Genomic DNA, 22,260 nt, shown 5'->3' on the forward strand with positions numbered 1-22,260 from the left:
TAGTGCATATGCACCACATATAATAATTATTTACTTGTGTTACACCTGTAAAAAGCTGTTTTCTTATGAGTCATCAAGATTTACCCAGTGTCCCTCTCCTAAAATATATAAACTTAATATCCTTTCTAATGTGGGAGGACTTCTAAATTCATAAAGAATTTTATCCTAAATCTCTATATCTATCATTTTCCCTGAAAACTGGGAATTGGGAGAACCAGTTTTTATTATTTAAGAGTAAACTTTAATAGAAATAAAACAAATATTCATCTATTAATATTGATAAGTAGATACAAGATGTCTTATTTTTCTTTATAGACATCTGGCAATGGTATAATATGTACTGTTGTTTTGTTCTCTTTTAACTATTTTAATGATATATACTATGTATATTTAAAGTAATATATTGGATAATACCATCAATTTGGATTTTTTCCTTATCATCTCTACATATTAGCAAAACCTTATTGCTCACAAGTTAGGAGAAAATAATGACCTTTTCTTTTATTGAAAAAATCATCACAAAGAAAATAAAAAGAGTGATAAAAATATACATTTTGTCAAATCTCAATTATTTTAATCTTCTAAATTATTTTGGTCCGTGCCTTTAACCCTGGAATAATATTGCTAAGGAGTATACAAGGTGCAAGTAATCTACTTCTGACCACAGAACTAATGAGAACTTCTTCTACATTTGTACAGAGCACATCCTCTGAATCACTCTTCTCAGGGCCCCTATCACCTCCTTGTTTCTCAGGCTGTGGATGATGGGGTTGAGCATGGGGGTCAGGATGGTGTAGAAGACAGCCAAAACCTTGTCCTCTGTTGGAGATCGGAAGGATCTTGGACCTAAATTAGTGTAAGCAAAGGGTGCATAGTAGAAAGTCACCACAGTGAGATGGGTGCTGCAGGTCGAATAGGTCTTCTTCCTGCCCTCTGTTGACCACATGGAGAATGGCAAAGAGAACCCAGCCATAGGAGCATACAATGTCAATGGAAGAAAACATAAGGAAGAGGGTGGTGTTCACAAACACTGTGCACTCATAGACCCAGGTGCCCATGCAGGCCAGAGTCAACATAGCAGGATCATCACAGAAGAAATGGTTGATAGTCCTGGATTGACAGTAAGATATATTGAGGACATGTGCAGTGTGGGCACAGGAGTTGATTGAGCTCATTATCAAATATCCAATTATCAAAACATATATTCTTTTATTCATATGAATGGGATAGTGGAGAGCAAAACAGCCACATAGTAATCATAGGCCATAGAGGCCAATAGTATTCCCTCTCCACCTGCTAAAATCAAGAAAAAGAAGCTCTGAACTTCACCCCAAATGAAATAAATTGTCTTATTCCCAAAGAGATAATCAAAAGCCATCCTGGGGAAAATAGTGGAGATGAAGTTCAGGTCCATGAGGGAGATCTGACTAAGTAGAAAATGCATTGGTGTGTGTAGATGGGCATCCACAAGGATGAGGATGATCATGGGAAAGTTGCCAAAAAAAAAAAGCCATTAGGAAAATAAGAACAATGAGAATGAAGAAGAACAAGTCAGGTCTTGATGGTGGAAACAACCCCAATAGAAAGAAATCTGTAAAGGTTTGGTTATTATATTCCATGGGGCATTAATTTAGTTTTCCCTAAAGACAGAGACACATAAAGTATAAAATATAAATTCTTATTAATTTGTTATTTTAATTACACTGTGATTTATTCAGGAGACACTACAACTTAAAATAGTAGTAATAATCATGGTGTCTGTGTGGTTAAGTCTGTTAAAAAGCTGCCTTTGGCTCAGGTCGTGATCCCAGGGTCCTAAGATCAAACTTCACAATGGAATCCCTTCTCAGTGGAGAGTTTGCTTCTCCCTCTCTTACTGACCCTCCTTCTGCTCTTGCATTCTCTCTCAAATGATTATTCTTTTTAAAAAATCTAAAAATATTAGTTAACACTTATTTTTTTAAAAACTCACATTTTTTACTCACATAAAATTTTATGAGCGAAACATCTATGTCTAAACTTTTAAAAAATATTTTATAGAAATATGTAAATTTGTGAGAATTAGTCACTTTTATGACTTTATTAATATATGTATATTTTATTTCACTACATAAATTTAACTATTAACAAAGTCAGAAGTTATACCTTATGTGTAGGCCTTATAAATCTATATAAATGAATTAAATTGCAGACTCATGTAAATACAATTTGATGACTCTTAGGGGATGCTTGTTTAATAATTAAGCCCAATATTTCTGAAATTATAGTAGCCTATCAGGTCATACTGCAGATATATATATTCATGTCCTTTCATTTCTCCTCAAAAAGCCTGCCAAATCAAGCTTTTTAGCAAGCATCATTTTTCCTCTTTTTTTTCTGCAGAAATATATAATGAATTATTTTTGCCAAATATTATTTTCACAGAAACAATTTTATTATTCCTTCTCACATAACTTCCAAAAACACTAGTTTAAGTAAACACTTTTCATAAGAACTTATTCTTCATTTTTTCTGTAATTTTCATGACTCTGTTCAAGTTCTTTGAAAAAATATTTGCATTATGTTCATATGCTTCCCAATATTTACATGATATTATGCCCTGTGTTATGACACATCTTTTTTACTTACTCCTTTTTTGTTTGTTTTTGTGTATTTAAAACTCATTTCATTCTAAATAAATGGAGTTCAACAAATATATGTGTTCCCCCTCTGTCATAAAACTCAGTTAACATAATATTAAACAAGTACAGTGATGGCTTAATATGATGGAGAATTAGGAGAACCTTAAAATTATCTCATCTCTTGAACAGAGCTATATAGCTGTCAAATCATTCTGAACACTGAATAAATCAATTGAAGGTCTGAAAGAACAAAAACTGCAAATCTACAAGTAGAAAAATGACCAGATATATAGCTGTGGATAAGGCAATGGGGAGGGATCCTGATTATGGAGGCTGTAGAAAAGTATTAGAAGAAGTGAAAGACAAAATCTAAACTTTTAGAAGGTTACTACAGTGGGTTATGTTTCCTGTTTAATGGTACTTAGGTTTCAAAGTGATGTGGATTCACAGGTGTGACACTACGGTCTGAGGATTCCCTGGGTTAAAAGAACGGTTGGCTCATAAGTGTTGCAATGTTCCCAGAGATAAGAGAGTGGAAGCCAGCTGGGAGCAGCCAGTGTTGGCACTGGATTTATATTTTTGTTATAAACTCTGAAGCTACACAACGGTGTGAACACTTCTCTTGGGACAACACAGCAAAGAGCAAAATCATGGTGAGACCCTCTCCTGAAGGATCAGCACTGGTTCACACAATGCCAGGCCCTAAAATAAAGAGATGTGAAAGTTAGTCATATGCCTGATATAAAAACCTGTCACAGGCAAAGTGAAGGTGGGGTTCTAATGCAAATAGTACAGGAGTGATTGACTGCTCTTACATGGGGCTCCCTGAAGAGTGGGGTGGCACAGACTTTCATCTCCAAAGCTAGAGAGCAAGACACCACAATATTCTTCCCACCCATCAGTGCTAAACAGAGAAAAAACAAAACAAAACAAAACACAACATAGTGTAGACCAGAGCTGCTTACACCAGGCCCTGCCCTAGGTGCATTTCCATTAGGGAATCCACTGAGAATCAGCACAACAGGTCTTTCCTCCCGAATATCACAATGAACAACTTGCTCACAAAAGTTTATTTACTATAAGTGCTGTAGAGCTTCAGCTATAGGAGAAAATAATATCTAGGTGCCATTTTATTTATTTATTTATTTATTTTTATTTTTAATATATTTTTTTATTTTTTATAAACATATATTTTTATCCCCAGGGGTACAGGTCTGTGAATCACCAGGTTTACACACTTCACAGCACTCACCAAAACACATACCCTCCCCAATGTCCATAATACCACCCCCTTCTCCCAAACCCCCTCCCCCCAGCAACCCTCAGTTTGTTTTGTGAGATTAAGAGTCACTTATGGTTTGTCTCCCTCCCAATCCCATCTTCTTTCATTTATTCTTCTCGTACTGACTTAAGCCCCCATGTTGCATCACCACTTCCTCATATCAGGGAGATCATATGATAGTTGTCTTTCTCCGCTTGACTTATTTCGCTAAGCATGATACGCTCTAGTTCCATCCATGTTGTTGCAAATGGCAAGATTTCATTTCTTTTGATGGCTGCATAGTATTCCATTGTGTATATATACCACATCTTCTTGATCCATTCATCTGTTGATGGACATCTAGGTTCTTTCCATAGTTTGGCTCTTGTGGACATTGCTGCTATAAACATTCGGGTGCACGTGCCCCTTTGGATCACTATGTTTGTATCTTTAGGGTAAATACCCAGTAGTGCAATTGCTGGGTCATAGGGCAGTTCTATTTTCAACATTTTGAGGAACCTCCATGCTGTTTTCCAGAGTGGCTGCACCAGCTTGCATTCCCACCAACAGTGTAGGAGGGTTCCCCTTTCTCTGCATCCTCGACAGCATCTGTCATTTCCTGACTTGTTGATTTTAGCCATTCTGACTGGTGTGAGGTGATATCGCATTGTGGTTTTGATTTGTATTTCCCTGATGCCGAGTGATATGGAGCACTTTTTCATGTGTCTGTTGGCCATCTGGATGTCTTCTTTGCAGAAATGTCTGCTCATGTCCTCTGCCCATTTCTTGATTGGATTATTTGTTCTTTGGGTGTTGAGTTTGCTAAGTTCTTTATAGATTCTGGACACTAGTCCTTTATCTGATATGTCGTTTGCAAATATCTTCTCCCATTCTGTCAGTTGTCTTTTGATTTTGTTAACTGTTTCCTTTGCTGTGCAAAAGCTTTTGATCTTGATGAAATCTCAATAGTTCATTTTTGCCCTTGCTTCCCTTGCCTTTTGCATTGTTCCTAGGAAGATGTTGCTGCGGCTGAGGTCGAAGAGGTTGCTGCCTGTGTTCTCCTCAAGGATTTTGATGGATTCCTTTCGCACATTGAGGTCCTTCATCCATTTTGAGTCTATTTTTGTGTGTGGTGTAAAGAAATGGTCCAATTTCATTTTTCTGCATGTGGCTGTCCAATTTTCCCAGCACCATTTATTGAAGAGGCTGTCTTTTTTCCATTGGACATTTTTTCCTGCTTTGTCGAAGATTAGTTGACCATAGAGTTGAGAGTCTTTTATTCTTTGGTTTTTAATATTATTTTTCTCCTATTCTCTCATTAAAAATATTTTTTTAATTTATTTTCAGTTATATATGTATATATATACAATTTGTATATATATATGTAATTTTTCTTTATTTTTTACTTTCTTATTATTACATTATTATTATTATTATTATTATTATTTTCAACAAGCAGCTCAAAACATAGGACAAAGATTTTTTTTCCCTTTTTTTTCCCCTTATTTCTTCTTTTCTCTTTTGGATCAAATGATGAGAGAGAAAAATTCATCCCAGATGAAAGAGCAGGAAGAAGAACTCATGACCAGAGAGTTACACAATACAGATATAAGTATGTTGTCTGATCTAGAATTTAAAACAATGACTAAAAGTATAGTAGTTTGGTCTGGAAAAAGCATAGAAGACACTAGAAAATCTCTTACAGCAAAGATAAAAGAGCTAAAATCTAGTCAAGCTGAAATTAAAAATGCTATAACTGACATGCAATTCCACGCAGAGGCCATAAAAATAAAAATGGACAAAACAGAGGGGTGACTTATTAATCTAGAAGAGAAAATTATGGAAAATAATGAAGCTGAAAAGTATAGGGAAACAAAAGTCATGGACCACAAAGTTAAAGTTACGGAACTAGGTGACTTATTAGAATGTAATAACATTAATATAAAAGGAGTCTCAGAAGATGAACAGAGAGAAAAAGTGGTAGAAAGTTTATTCAAACAAATTATAGCTGGATGCTTCCCTAATCTGGAGAAAACACAGACCTAAAAATCTGAGAACTCCCATTAAATTCAACAAAAGCTGACCCAAGATGACAGGGAAGTAGGAGGAAGGACCTTTTAACTTGTACCCTAAAGTGAGCTGATTTCCTACCAAAGAACACTGATCACCCATGAAATCAGCCTGAGATCAGAATTATAAACGTCTGGATCTCTACAGGGGCAGAAGACACCAGTGGTCAGGTAATGTGAAGTGGGAACATTGGACTGATATCAGAAGATAAGCAAAAGCAGGAGGGAGCCACCAGAGGTGACCAGTTGGAAAGTAATACCCGAATACGAGAGTGCCCTGCATCTAGGAACCAGCATTAACTTGGAGACTGGTTGAAAGCACTCCAAAAGAGCAAAGGATCGCGAGGGTGGGGGTGAAATTGAGGGAATCAGTGGCTTGGGACAGGTGGCTTGGGACGGGGGCTTAAGTCCCTGGACCCAGGACAGCCTCCCCAGGTGCTGAGCCAGAGAGAGTGTGGCGGAGAAATCAGGTCTTGGTCACTGAGCCGCCAGCACACCTGAGATTCCCTGGGTTAAAAGAACGGCTTTTAACCCGAGATTGCATGGGGTCTATCTACTGTGAGGGGCTGGGAGCAACAACAGATGGCAGAATGCTGAGCCCCACTACAGAGGCTGAGACACACGTTCCCCTTACACTACCCTGAGAGAGGTGCACAAAGGCCCACCCAGTACTCTTAGATCCGCCCCATTGTTTCAGAGCCTGAGACGCACGCCCCAAACTCTCTCCTGAGAGAGGTACACAAAGGCCCAGACTGGTGCTTTCAGACCTGCGCCCCGCTCTGAGCCTGAGATGTGGGAGCGACCCACAGCCTCACCTGAGAGAGGTGCACACAAACCACGCACTCTTAGATCAGGAAAGGCCAGGCACTCCAAGCCCGGGCAAGCAGGAAAATCTCAGTGTGCGATCGCTGCTTGGAAACTCTCTTAGGATCTGCAGATTCCCAGACAGCTGCTGCTGCCATGGTTTGGGTACAAGCAGAAGATCCTGCATCCCCAGGGACCACAACTCGGAACCTGCTCTGCCAGCGGCCAAGGGGGAATTTATTGGGGCTCTGCAACACCCACAGAAGAGAAGATTGAGGCTTCTCTCTGAGAGGAAAGTCAGGGTGTAGTTTGCTTCCCTCTAAACCTACAAAAACCATCAAAAGCGGTCAAGGCAAGAGGGGGGGAAAAAGTGAACAAACATGAAAACCTCCAAAGAACAAAATCCTGAAAAAAACAGTTTCCTCAGAGCCCACCCACTTGAAGGGGCGGGAGGACTTAACTCAGTGAACATCACTGACTGAAAATCCACGTGGCAGGCCCCTCCCCCAGAAAACCAACAAGGAAAGAAATAAGAAAAAAAACGACTACAAGAGAACAATCACCACTCCATCTTAGAACAACTTTTATTTTTAATTTGTTTCCACTATTCTGGCTCATTTTTTTATATAGATGATTTTTTAACCTATTTAACATCACAGTGAGCTGTCCAGTAAATGAAGTTCCATAATAAACTTCTAACCTAAACTTTTGATACATAAACCTGTGTTTTTCTTTTGCATTTATATTTTTTTAAATTTCTTTTTTCTTATTTTAGTTTAGCTTAGTCTAGTTTATTCCTTTTTTATTTTTATATTCTAATATTCATATAGAGTTAAACTTCAAAGTAATCCCCTTTCCCCAATCAACACTATCCCTATAATTAAACCAAATTTTAAATCCTCCTTATCTCTTGAAAGTTAAGTCCTTTAAGAAAGGTATCAACATACATTCAGGAAGAATCAAAGCAACCTTCCTCGCCCACATTGAGAATTTATAACAAGTCTCCCATCTTTTACTTCCCCAGTGTTTCTGTGTTTGTCCTGATAGTATATAAATCTTAAACTTGGGGTTCTTTTGATGAGGTTCTTCCTTTATTTGCTTATATATATATTTTTTTTTCTTTTGTCATATACTTTTATCAGTCTTTTTGTCTGTCTGTTTTTCTTTGCACACTTCAAAAATATTACCTTGGGCCCCATTTGGGCTGAACTATCTCTTTTATTATCCCTTTTTTTCCTGTCTCTCTCTCTCTCTCTTATTCTTCCTTTTCTTTTTCTTTTCTTTTTTATCTCGTTTGGATGAGGAATCCTGATTGCTCAGAAGTGTGCCAGGGTACAACCTGACTGCACCACAGTTGATACATCAAGCTGCATCTGTTCAGTCATCTCTCACAAAATTACAAGGAAAGGGAATGCCCAACAGAAGAAAAATGCAGAGGATGAACCTTTTGCAACAGAGCTAACGTCTATCAACACAGACAATATGTTGGAAACAGAATTCGGGCTAACAATTATCCAGGCAATAGCTACGTTGGAGAAAGCCATGGATGACCAAACAGAATTGATTAGGGCAGAACTTAAAGCGGCCAGAGATGAGGTTCACAATATCATGGCAGAGTGGAAAGCTATCAGAGATTAGGTTCACAATGCTCTCAATGAGATCAAATCTAGTCTAAATTCTCTCAAAGCTAGAGTAACTGAGACAGAAGATAGAAATAGTGATCTGGAAGACAAACAGATAGAGATAAAGGATCAGGAGGAAGCCTGGAACAAACAGTTTAGAGGCCACGAAAACAGAGTCAGAGAAATAAATGATGCCATGAAATGTTCCAATGTCAGAATTATTGGAATCTCTGAAGGGGAGGAGAAACAAAAAAATCTAGAAGATATAGTGGAACAAGTTCTTCATGAAAATTTTCCCAATCTCATGAATGGAACCAGCATTCATGTACTAGAGGCAGAAGGGCTCCATCCAAGATTATAGATCCCAAAAAAACATCAAGGCACCTCATAGTCAAATTGAGGAATCATAATTGTAGATACAATCTCTCGAAAGTTTCTAGGACAAAGAGGCTCCCTACACACAGTGGCCCATCAGAATAACGTTAGATCTGTCCACAGAGACCAGGCAAGCCAGAAAGGGCTGGCAAGATATATTCAGGGCACTAAATGAGAAGAACATGCAGCCAAGAACACCTATACAACAAGACTGACATTCAAAGTGGATGGAGAGATAAAGAGTTACCAAGACTGGCAAGGCTTACAAGACTATGCAACCCCCAAGCCAATACTGCAGTAAATATTAAGGGGGGTTCTATAAAAAAGGAAAAATTCTAAGAATAGCATTGAACAGAAATATAGAGACAATCTACAGAAAGAAAGACTTCAAAGGTAACATGATGTCAATAAAAACGTATCTATCAATAATCACTTCCAATGTGAATGGCCTAAATGTGCCCATAAAATGGGAGGGGGTAGCACATTGGATAAAACAACAGGACCCATCCTTATGTTGTCTATAAAAGACCCATTTTGAACCTAAAGATACACCCAAATTGAAAGTAAAGGGATGGAGAAGCATTTTTCATGACAATGGGTGGGCCTCAAAAAAAAAAAAAAATGCTGGGGTAGCGATTCTCATATCAGACTATTTAGATTTTAAACTAAAGACTCTAGTCAGATATACAGAAGGACACTCCATCATTCCTAAAGGGACTATGCACAAAGATGATCTATCAATTGTAAATATCTATGCCTCCAATATGGGAGCAGCCAATTACATAAGAAAACTGTTAATCAAGATAAAGAGTCATTTTGATATGAATACATCAATAGTAGGAGATCTTAACCTGCCTCTCTCAAAAATAGAGAAATCATTGAAGCAGAAAGTCAATAAACAAAGAAGAGCATTGAATGACACATTGGACCAGATGGACCTCATAGATATATACAGAAAATTCCACCCTAAAAAAACAGAATACTCTTTCTTCTCAAGTGCACATGGAACCTTCGCAAGAATAGACCACATACTGGGACACAAATCGGACTCAACCGATACCAAAATACTGACATGATTCCCTGAATATTCTAAGATCACAATGCTTTGAAACTGGAGCTCAATCACAAGGAAAAGTTCAGAAGGAACTCAAAGACCTGGAAGCTAAAGGCCACCTTGCTTAAGAATGCTTGGATCAACCAGGAAATCAAAGAAGAACAGAAACAATTCATGGAAATCAATGAGAATGAAGACAATTTGGTCAAAAACCTATGGGATACAGCATAGGCAATCTTAAGGGGGGAGTACATAGCCATCCAAGCCTCTCTCAAAAAAATTGAAAAACCCAGGCACACCAGCTGTCTCTACATCTAAAGAACTGGAGAATCAACATCAAATCAAGCCAACTCCGCACATAAGATGGGAAATAATTGGCATCAATAAAACTAGAAGCTGTTTTTTTGAAAGAATCAATAAGATCAATAAACCGTTGGCCACACTAATCCAAAAGAAAAGAAATGAAGCCTAAATTTGTAAACTTATGAATGAAAAGGGAGAGATCACAACGAACACCAAGGAAGTAGAAAAAATCATCAGAAGCTTTTATCAACAGTTATATGCCAATAAGCTAAGCAACCAAGAAGAAATGGATGCATTCCTGGAAAGCTATAAATTCCCAAAACCGAACCAGGAAGAAATTGACAACATGAATAGACTAATATCTAGTAACGAGATTGAAGAAGTGATCAAAAACCTCCCAAAAAAGAAGAGCATATGACCTGATGGATTCGCTGGGGAATTCTACCACACGTTCAAAGAAGAAATAACACCTATTCTACTGAAGCTGTTTCAAAAAAATGAAGCAGAAGGAAAATTTCCAGACTCTTTCTATGAAGACGGCATTACTTTGATCCCCAAACCTGGCAAAGACCCTACTGAAACGGAGAATTTCAGACCAAAATTACTGATGAATATGGATGCTAAGAATCTCAACAAGATCCTAGCAAACAGGATCCAACAGCACATTAAAAAGATTATCCACCATGACCACGTGGGTTTCATCCCTGGGCTACAAGGATGGTTCAACATTCACAAATCAATCAATGTGATAGAAAAATGAATAAGAGAAGAGAGAAGATCCACATAGTCCTCTGAATTGATGCAGAAAAATCATTTGACAAAATCCAGCATCCGTTCCTGATTAAAGTGCTTCAAAGTATAGGAATAGAGGGAACATTCCTGAACTTCATAAAATCTATCTATGAAAGACACACAGCAAATATCCTCAATGGGAAAAAGCTAGCAGCCTTCCCATTGTGATCAGGTACACGACAAGGATGCCCACTCTCATCACTCTTGTTAAACATAGTATTAGAAGTCCTGGCAACAACAATCAAACAACAAAGAGAAATAAAAGCTATCCAAATTGGCAATGAAGAAGTCAAACTCTCTTTCTTCGCAGTTGACATGATTCTTTATATGGAAAACCCAAAAGACTCCACCCCCAAACTACTAGAACTCATACAGCAATTTAGTAACGTGGAAGGATTCAAAGCCACTGTACAGAAGTCAGTGGTTTTCTTATACACTAGCAGTAAAAATACAGAAAGGGAAATTAGAGAATTGATTCCATTAACTCTAGCACCAAGTACCATAAAATACCTGGGATTAAACCTAACCAAAGAGGTAAAGGAACTCTACTCGAGGAACTACAGAACACTCATGAAAGAAATTGAAGAAGACACAAAAAGATGGAAGACCATTCCATGCTCTTGGATTGGAAGAAAAAATATTGTTAAAATGTCTATACTGCCTAGAACAACAAATACTTTTAATGACATTCCAATCAATATTCCACTGGTATTCTTCAAAGACCTGGAGCAAATAATCCAAAAATTTGTATGGAATCAGAAGAGACCCCGAATCACTAAGGAAATGTTGAAAAACAAAAATAAAACTTGGGGCATCACGTTACATGATTTCAAGCATTATTACAAAGCTGTGATCACCAAGACAGCATGGTACTGGCATAAAAACAGACACATAGACCAGGGGAACAGAGTAGAGAGACCACAAATGGACCCCCAACTTTATGATCAATTAATCTGCGACAAAACAGGAAAAATATACAGTGGAGAAAAGTCTCTTCAATAAATGGTTCTGGGAAAACTGGGCAGCTATATGTAGAAGAATGAAACTCGACCATTATCTTGCACCGTACACAAAGTTAAACTCGAAAAGATAAAAGACCTCAACGTGAGACAGGAATCCATCAGAATCCTAGAGGAGAACATAGACAGTAATCTTCTCGATATCAGCCACAGCAACTTCTTTCAAGTTATGTCTCCAAAGGCAAAGGAAACAAAAGTGAAAATGAACCTTTGGGACTTCATCAAAATCAAATCTTCTGCACAGTAACAGAAACAATTAACAAAACAAAGAGGCAACCCATGGAATGGGAGAAGTACAGACAAAAGGTTGATATCCAGGATCTATACAGAACTCCTCAAATTCAACACACACAAAACAATTAATCATATCAAAAAATGGGCAGATGATTTAAACAGACACTTCTCCAGTGAGGACATACAAATGGCTATCAGACACATGAAAAAATGTTCATCATCACTAGCCATAAGGGAAACTCAAATTAAAACCACATTGAGATATCACCTTACATCTGTTAGAATGGCCAAAATTAGCAAGACAGGAAACAACATGTGTTGCGGGAGATGTGGAGACAGGGGAACCCTCTTACACTGTTGGTGGGAATGCAAGTTGGTGCAGCCTTTTTGGAGAACACTGTGGAGATTCCTCAAGAAATTAAAAATAGAGCTTCCCTATGATGTTGCCATTGCACTCCTGGGTATTTCCCCCAAAGATACAGATGTAGTGAAAAGAAGGGCCATCTGTACCCCAATGTTTATAGCAGGAATGGCCACAGTCGCCAAACTGTGGAAAGATGCAAGGTGCCCTTCAATGGAGGAATGGATAAGGAAGGTGTGGTGCATATATGCTATGGAGAATTATGCCTCCATCAAAAAGGACGAATACCCAACTTTTGTAGCAACATGGATGGGACTGGAAGAGATTATGCTGAGTGAAATCAGTCAGGCAGAGAGAGTCAATTATTATATGGTTTCACTTATTTGTGGAGCATAACAAATAGCATGGAGGACATGGGAGTTACAGACGAGAAGGGAGTGGGGGAATTTGGAAGGGAGGTGTACCATGAGAGACTATGGACTCTAAAAAACAATCTTAGGGGTTTGAATTGGCGGGTGGGTGGGATTTGGGGTACCAGGTGGTAGGTATTATAGAGGGCACGGATTGTATGGATCATTGGGTGTGGTGACAAAATAATGAATTCTGTTATGCCGAAAATAAATAAAAAATAAATTTAAAAAAAAGAAGGGCCATCTGTACTGCAATGTTTAAAGTAGCAATGGCCACAAAACTGTGGAAAGAACCAAGATGCCCTTTATTGGACAAATGGATAAGGAAGATGTCCATACACACTATGGCTATTAGGCCTCCATCAGTAAGGATGAATACCCAACTTTTGTAGCAACATGGACAGGACTGGAATAGATTATGGTGAGTGAAATATGTCAAGCAGAGAGTCAATTATCATATGGTTTCACTTATTTGTGGAGCATAGCAAATAGCATGGAGGTCATGGGGAATTAGAGAGGAGAATGGAGTTGGGGGAAATTGGAAGAGGAGGTGAACCATGAGAGACTATGGACTCTGAAAAACAATCTGAGGGGTTTGAAGTGGCAAGCAGTGGGGGTTTGTGGGAATAAGGTGGTAGGTATTAGAGAGGTCACAAATTGCATGGAGCACTGGATGTTGTGCAAAAACAATGAATACTGTTATGCTGAAAATAAATTAATTAATTAATTAATTAACATTTTAAAAATCAACAAAATCTGACCATTACCGAGGCACCTCACACTCAAATTCGCAAGCTTTACAGACAAGGAAAGAATGTTGGAAACAGCAAAAAAAAAAAAAAAAATCTATATCTTTCATGGGAAAACAGATCAGGTTGGCTGATCTGTCCACAGAAATATGTCAGGCCTTGAAAACAGTGGAAGAAATACTGAATATGAGGAATGGGAAAAAATATACAGCTAAGAATTCTTTATCCAGTTAGGCCATCATTCATAATAGAAGGAGAGATGAAGTTTCCCAAACGAATAAACGTGTAAGAGTTCATGACCACTATATTAGACTTCCAAAAATTTTTAAGATGACTTTTTGAGTTGAGTGGTGGAAAACAAAACAGCAGAAGAAAATGAAGATGAGAAAGGGCCAGAGAACATCACTACAAACCTCAGCTCTATAGAATACAAAATAGAACTAATTTCATATCTATCAACAGTAACTTGGAATGGAAAGGAGCTAAATTATCCAATCAAAAGACAGAATGTCATATTGGATTGAAAATAGTACATCTATATATTGCCCACAAGAGATTCTTTTTATATTTAATTTATTATTTTTAAAGTCAATTTATTAACGTATAGTGTATCATTTTTTTCAGATGTAGAGTCAGTTATTCATTTGTTACATATAACGTCTAGTACTCATTACATCATGTGCCCACTTTAATGTCCATCATCCAGTTACCTCATCACACACCACCTTCTCTACATCATACTTCAGTTTGTTTCCTATAGATAAGAGTCTCTTATGATTTGTCTCCATCTCTGTTTTCATCTTATTTATTATTTCCCATCCCCAATGACCCATTTTTTTCTTAATTTCCACATATAAATGAAATCATAGGATAATTCTCATTCTCTGATTTATTTCACTTAACATAACATCTATGTCACTGCATATGGTAATATTTCATTTCAATGGTTGTGTAATAGTCCATAGTGTATCTACACACTCGTGTGTGTATATATAAATACACACACACACACACATACATCTTCAGACTGAAAGTATGGGGATGGAGAATAATCTATCATGATGATGTACATCAAAATAAAGCTAGAATAACTATACTTATTTCAGACTAAATAAATTTTAAACAGACTCTGTAACCAGAGATGAATAATGGTATTTTGTCATAATTAAGAGTTTTATCCAACAAGGTCTAACAATTGTAAATATTTATGTCCCCAATATATAAATCAATTAAGTGTAAATAAAAACAAATTCACTAATAATAACAAAATAATAGTAGAGGATGTTAACATCCCCTTATAACAATGAACAGATCATCTAAGCAGAAAATCAACAAGAAAACAATGGCTCTGAATGACACCCTGGACTAGATGGACTTGACATATATTCAAGTACATCACAGCCTAAAGCAGCAGAATACCCATTCTTTTTGAGGACACCTGAAACGTTCTCTAGAATAGATCACAATCTGGGTCACAAGTCAGCCCTCAATATGTACAAAATGATTGAGATCATACCATGCATTTTTTTTCAGATCACAACATTATGAAACCTAAATCAACCACATGAAAAAAACTTGAAAAACTACAAATACATGGAGGTTAAAGAACATCTTATTAAAGAATGAATGGGATAACCAGGAAATTAATGAAGAAATAGAAAACAATGGAAGCAAGTGAAAACGAAGACACAAAGTCCAAAAGTTTAAGGATGCAGCAAAGCAGTTGTAAGAAGGAAGTATATTGCAATACAGGCCTACCTCAAGAATTTAGAAAGGTCTTAAATACACAGCCTTCCTTTGTACCTAGATGAATAAGAAAAAGAAAGGCATATAAAGCCTAAAACCAACAGAAGAAGGAAAATAATATAGCCAGTGCAGCAATAAACGATACAGAAACAAACAAACAAAACAACACAATAAACAGTAGAACAGATTAACAAAACTAAAAATTGGTTCTTTTAAAGAATTAATAAAATTTATAATCCCCATCCAGACTTAGCAAAGAGAAAGCAGAAAAAAAATAATTAAAATAACTATTGAATGAAAAGAGATGACATTCAACACCACAGAAATACAAATAATCATAAGGGAATACTATGAAAATTATGTCAACTAACTGGGATACATGGAAGAAACAGACACATTCCTAGAAACCTACAAAATACAAAAACCGAACCAAGAAGAAATAAAAAATTGGAACAGACCCATAACAAGCAAAGGAATTGAATCAGTGATCAAAAATCTCCCAATAAACAAAAGTCCAAGACTGGATGACTTCCCAAGGGAATTCTACCAGATATTTCAAGAAGAGTTACATATTCTCCAACTGCTCCAAGGGATAGAAATTGAAAGAAAACTTCCAAACCCATTCTATTAAGTCAGTATCACCTTGATTCCAGAACCAGAGAGAGACCCTGTTAAAAAACAGTATTGAAGTTCATTATCACTAATGAATACCAAAGAAAAATTCTCAATAAAATCAAATTCAGAATTATTCACCAGGATAAAGTGGTATTTATTCCTGAGATGAAGCGATAATTCAGCATTCACAAATTGATCAACATCATACACCATATTAATAAAAGGAAGGAGAAGAACCATATAAACCTGTCAGCAGAGGCACAGAAAGCATTGGAAGAGTTAGAGAATCATTTCTTTTTATTATTTCTTAATAAAAGTCCTCAACAATGCAGGATAGATAGACCATACATCAACATCATAAAGGCTTTATATAAGTGACTCACAGCTAGTATCATCCTTAATGGGAAAACACTATGATCTTTTACCCTAAGGTCAGAAACAAGTTGTTTCACATAGTATTGTAAGTCTTAGCATAATTAATCAAAGAACAAAAGAAAGAAGAAACTCCAATTGGCAAGAAGACATAAAACTTTCACCATTTACAGCTATTCTACCAGAAAATTGCTAGAACAAATACATGAATTCTGCATAGCCACAGTATATATAGTCAATTTTCAGAAATCTGTTGCATATCTATACAAAAGTAATAAAGCAGAAGAAAAAGAAATCAAGGAATTGATCTCATTTGAAACTGTACCAAAAACAATAAGGTAACTAGGAATGAACCTTTCTAGCAAGCCATAAAAGACTCTTAAATATAGATAACAAACTGAGCATTGATAGAAGGTTGGAGTGGAGCATAGGCTAGCTAGCTTGGTAATGCATATTAAAGATGACATATCTTGTGATGAACACTTGTTTTAGTATGTAAGTAGTTAAACACTGAATTCTACTCCAGAAAACAATACTGTGCTATATGTCAACTGAGTCAAATTAAAAGAAGAAGAAGGATAAGTAGAAGAAGAAAATAAAAAGGAGAAGGATAAAGGAAAGGAGGAAAAGGGGAAGAAGTAACGAAGAAGGAGGAGGAGGATGGGGGGATCTGTATAAATATAAAGAAATTGGGAAGAGGAATTCATAGATGAAAAAAAAAGAAATTTTCAGTAGATAAAAATTTTAAGATATGATCACTTAAAAGGAAAAGGAAAAGGAGAAATGGCATTTTTAGAGTATTCTATGTGGGAATTAGTGGTGAGGTTACCCAGAAGAAATATCATCACTGAGTAAACCTATCATGCTGTGATGGAAAAGGATTGCAGTGCTTCATTTTCTAATAGTCTTTTAGGTTCAAAGCCATCAGACTGTTGGGGAAGTCATACATGAAAGACAGAGGTACACACACACAAACACACTCATGAAGATAAAAATAATCAGAATAAATTCATGGAAGCTTTACAAAATATACCTTTTCAGATAAATATGAGAAGTTGTTATATCCAAAGTAAAATCATCATGTGTTACATAAAATGAAAATTCCAGATAACAATAAAGGGTTTTGAAAATTAAAAGGATAATAATTTCATAATTAATGTAATGAGAGTTTCAAAAGATAAGTTGAAGAAAACTAACCATAAAGAAAAAATAATAATAATGAAACAAAATTTGAGATACAGAACAGATAAAAGAATGACATGATTAATATAAGATGATTCAAATTAAGAACACTAGTTGGCTCGGTTGGTTAAGTTGCCAACTCTTGGTTTTGGCTCAGGTCATGATGTCACGGGTCATGGGATTGAGCCCTTAGTCAATTTCTACACTCAGTTGGGACTCTGCTGGAAAAATTCTCTCGCTCTTTGCCCACCCCCTCACTCAAGCTCTCTCTTTCTCTCAAATAAATAAATCTTTAAATAATGATAATATTTTTTTTAACTTTTTATTTTTTATAAACACAAAATGATAATATTTTTTTAAAATGACCTAATATATACTTCTAGTCAATCCTGAAAATGAATGTGACATGAATATTTTCAAGTGAATACTACTAAGCAAAAACATTTTCTCAGAGCCATTATATATGAGATACAATATTCAAATAGAACACAATAAATATAAGAAATAAATGATAAATAATCTATTAAATAGTTTATTAAAAATAGGGGAAGACAAGATGGCGGGGAAGTAGGAGCAGGCACCCTTTCAACCTGCACCCTAAAGTGAGCTATTACCTTCCAAAGATCTCCAATCACCCACGAAATCTGCCTGAGATCAGAATTATACATGTCTGGATCTCTACTGGAGCAGAAGACACCAGTGGGCAGGTAAAGCAGAGTGGGAAAGTCAGACTGATATTGGAAGACAAACAAAAGGGGGAGGGAACCACCAGAGGTGACCCCTTGGAAAGTAATATCCCAAAACCAAAGTGCCCTGCACCTGGGGACCAGCATTAACTCTGGAGTCTGGTAGAAAGCACTCAAAAACAGCAAAGGATCACGGATGGGGGAGATTGCCGGGGAGTCTGGTAGAAAGCACTCAAAAACAGCAAAGGATCATGGGGGGGGTGATTGCGGGAATTGGAAATCGAGGTCAGGTGTTAGGGTTGGGCTTAAGTCCCCAGACCCAGGACAGCCACCCCTGGCGCAAAGCCAGAGAGAGTGCAGCAGAGAAACCAGGTCTCTGTCCCTGAACCACCAGCGCACCTGAGAGTGCTTGGCACCCTGCTCCCATGAGGGGCTGGGAGCCTCGCCAGCCAACAAAAGCACAGTCTTTTGAAGTCCCCATGCAAGTGTTCTGCTGTGCCATCAGAGTCCAAGTCATGCCCAACGACCTCCTCTGAGAGAGGTGCACACAAAAGCCAGCCAGGTGCTCTCAGACCAGAAAGACCAGGCACTCCCAGCCAGGCCCAGCGGGAAAATCTCAGAGTGTGATCGCTGCTTGGATCTTCTCTGGCAGTTTGGTGCTGCCCAGACAGCCTCCGCTGCCTTGGTTTTGGGTACAAGCAAAAAATCCTGAGTCCCCAGGGACCAGAACTGGGAACCTGCTCTTTCAGTGGCCAAGGGGGTATTTATATGGGCTCTGCAGCCAGACTGATGCTTCTCTCTGAAAGGGAGGTCAGGGTGCAGTTTGCATTCCTCTAAACCTACAAAAACCATCAAAATTGGTCAAGGCATGAGAGAAAAACAAAAGTGAACAAATATAAAACCTCCAGAGAACAAAAGCCTGAAAAAAAACAGTTTCCTCAGAGCCCACCCCTTTGAGGTGGACGGGAGGACTTAGCTGAGAGAACTTCAGGGACTGAAAACCCAGGAGGCAGTCTCCTCCCCCAGAAAACCAAACAGGAAAGGAAAAAAAAAAAAAAGAGAGAAAGAGAGAACAACCACCACTACTTCATAGGACAATTTTTATTATTAATTTGATCCCACTATTCTGGCTCATTTTTTTAATATACATAATTTTTTATTATTATATAGATAATTTTTTCACTTATTTACCGTCACAGTGAGATGTCCAGTACATCAATTCCATAATAACCTTCTAACCTGAAGTTTTTGATTCATGCACCTGTTTTCCTTTTGCATATTTCTTTTTTAATTTTTTTAAATTTTAGTTTAGTTTAGTTTATTCCTTTTTAAAAATTTTTTTCAAATATTCATATAGAGTTAAACTTCAAGGTAATTCCCTTTCCCCAATGCCACCCCATAGGTAAACCAGTTCAGAATCCTCCTTATCTTAGGAAAGTAGAGTCCTTTAACAAAGATATAAAGATACATCTAGGAAAAATCAAAACAACCTTCCTAACCCACACTGAGAATTTACAACCACTCTCCCATCTTTTTCTTCCACCAGTATGTCTGGGTTTTTGTGTTTGTCCTGATAGTATATAAATCTTACACTCAATGTTCTTTTTGACGAGGTTCTTCCTTTATTTGCATATATATATATTTTTTTCTCTTGTCATATAATTTTATCAATCTTTTTTTTTGTCTGTGTCTGTTTGTATACTTCATAAATGTTACCTTGGGGTACATTTGGGCTAAACATTCTCTTTTGTCTCAACTTTCTTTCCTGTCACTCTCCCTCTCTCTTTTTATTCTTTTCCTTATCTTTTTCCTGTCACTTGGGTGGGGAACCCTGATTGCTCAGAAGCATTCCAGGGTGCACCTTGACTGCACCACAATTGATACATCCAGCTACACCTGTTCAGCCACCTCTCACCAAAATGACTAGGAGGAGGAATTCCCAACAAAAGAAAAATACAGAGGATGGACCTTCTGCAACAGAGCAAAAGGCTATCAACATAGACAATATGTCAGAAAGAGAATTCAGGCTAACAATTATCCAAGCAATAGCTAGGTTGGAGAAAGCCATGGGTGACCAAACGGAATTGATTAGGACCAAACTGAAAACGACCAGAGAACATGATTTCAATATTAGGGAAGAGTTGAAAGCTACCAGGAATGAGCTTCACAATGCTCTCAATGAGTTCCAACCTAATCTAAATTCTCTCAATTGTAGAGTAACTGAGACAAAAGATAGAATTAGTGATCTGGAGGACAAATAGATAGAGAGAAAGGGTCAGGAGGAAGACTGGAACCAACAGCTTAGAAGCCACAAAAACAGAATCAGGGAAATAAGTAATGTCATGAAATGTTCCAATGTCAGAATTACTGGAATCCCTGAAGGGGAGGAGAAAGAAAGAAGTCTAGAAAATATAGTGGAACAAGTTCTTAATGAAAATTTTCCAAATCTCGTAAATAGACCCAGGGTTTATGTATTAGAGGCTGAAAGGTTTACCCCCAAGATTACAAATTTACGAAAGTCCTCAAGACACCCAAAAGTAAGAATGAAGAATTATAATCGTAGGCAGAAACTCTTGAAAGCAGCTAGGAAAAAGAATATCCTTACATACAGAGGAAAGCCCATCAGAATAACATCAGACCTGTCCACAGAGACCTGGCAAGCCAGAAAGGGTTGGCAAGATATATTCAGGGCACAGAATGAGAAGAACATGCAGCCAAAAATACATTATCCAGCAAGACTGACATTCAAAATGGATGGAGATATAAAGAGTTTCCAGGACTGGCAAGGCTTAAAAGACTGCAACCACCAAGCTGATACTGCAGGAAATATTAAGGGGGCATCATTGAAGGAGGAAAAAGCCCAAGAATAGCATTGAACATAAATATAGAGACAATCTACACAAAGAAACACTTCAAAGGTAACACGATGTCAATAAAAACGTATCTATCAATAATCACCCTCAATATGAATGGCATAAATTGCCCTTAAAATGGCACAGACTGCAGACTGCAGACTCCAGTTGATTATGCAGACTGCATAAATCAACAGGACCCATCCATATGTTATCTGCGTGAGACCCATTTTGAACCTAGAATACACCCAGACTAAAAGTGAAGGGATAGAGAAGCATTTTAAAAAGAAGGCTGGGGTAGCGAGTCTTATATCAGACAAATTAGATTTCAAACTGGAGACTGTAGTCAGAGATACAGAAGGACACTACATCATTCTTAAAGGGACTATCCACCAAGATGTTCTAACAAATGTAAATAGCTATGCCCCCAATACAGGAGCAGCCATTTACATAAGAAAACTGTTAATCAAGATAAAGAGTAATATTGATATGAATACACTAATCATTGGAGATCTTAACACCCCTCTCTCAAAAATAGACAGATCATCAAAGCAGAAAATCAATAAAGAAACAAGAGCATTGAATGACACATTGAACCAGATGGACCTCATAGATATATACAGAACATTCCACCCTAAAACAACAGAATATAAATTCTTCTCAAGTACACATGGAACTTTCTCCAGAATAGACCACATACTGGGTCACAAATCAGGACTCAACCGATACCAAAAGACTGAGATTATTCCCTGCACATTCTCAGTTCACAATGCTTTGAAACTGGAGTTCAATCACAAGGAAAAGTTCAGAAGGAACACAAACACCTGGAAGCTAAAGACCACATTGCTTAAGAATGCTAGGATCAACCAGGAGATCAAGGAAGAACTGAAACAATTCATGGAAACCAATGACAATGAAGGCACTTTGATCCAAAACCTATGGGATACAGCAAAGGCGGTCCTAAGGGGAAAATACATAGTCATCCAAGCCTCCCTCAAAAAAATTGAAAAATCCAGAACACATCAACTGTCTCTACACCTTAAAGAACTGGAGAATCAACAAGAAATCAAACCAAGTCCACACACAACAGGTGAAATCATCAAGATTTGAGCTGAGATCGATGAGGTAGAAGC

The 22,260-nt window shown here is 37.3% G+C and overlaps 1 pseudogene across 1 annotated transcript in view; it reads right to left on the minus strand.

Annotated features, from left to right (window-relative positions):
- Positions 1–685: 685 nt before the first annotated feature.
- LOC309861007 (olfactory receptor 2L5-like) overlaps positions 686–22,260 on the minus strand; it is an 87,326-nt pseudogene continuing 65,751 nt past the window's right edge. The window contains exon 2 of the transcript in view: positions 686–933. The product of the transcript in view is annotated as an olfactory receptor 2L5-like (transcript). The remainder of the gene's footprint in view (positions 934–22,260) is intronic.

This window comes from Mustela nivalis (assembly GCF_964662115.1).
Source record: "Mustela nivalis genome assembly, chromosome: 3".
NCBI lineage: Eukaryota > Metazoa > Chordata > Mammalia > Carnivora > Mustelidae > Mustela > Mustela nivalis.